We start from the raw sequence: 258 nt of genomic DNA, 5'->3' as shown, positions 1-258 counted from the left end.
CGGATCTAACCTCGAAAAAAAAACTTGCTGTGGTAACAACACGGAGATCACTTGTCGACATACTTTTTTTTTTCTTTTATTCTACTTTTATTTCACATTTCTTTCTCCATTTATTCACTTTTTAATTCCCCCGTTATACACTAAAAATATGAGGAAACGGGAGTTGGATAAGGGGTATTAAAAGCGAAAGAGATTCGGAGAAAACAAAAGATCTGAAAACGAAATTAAAATTCCTCTTTCACTCCCGCCTTTTTCCGA

Source organism: Penaeus monodon, chromosome 27, assembly GCF_015228065.2.
Source record: "Penaeus monodon isolate SGIC_2016 chromosome 27, NSTDA_Pmon_1, whole genome shotgun sequence".
NCBI classification, from domain to species: domain Eukaryota; kingdom Metazoa; phylum Arthropoda; class Malacostraca; order Decapoda; family Penaeidae; genus Penaeus; species Penaeus monodon.
Note: the sequence above shows the minus strand (reverse complement) of the source record.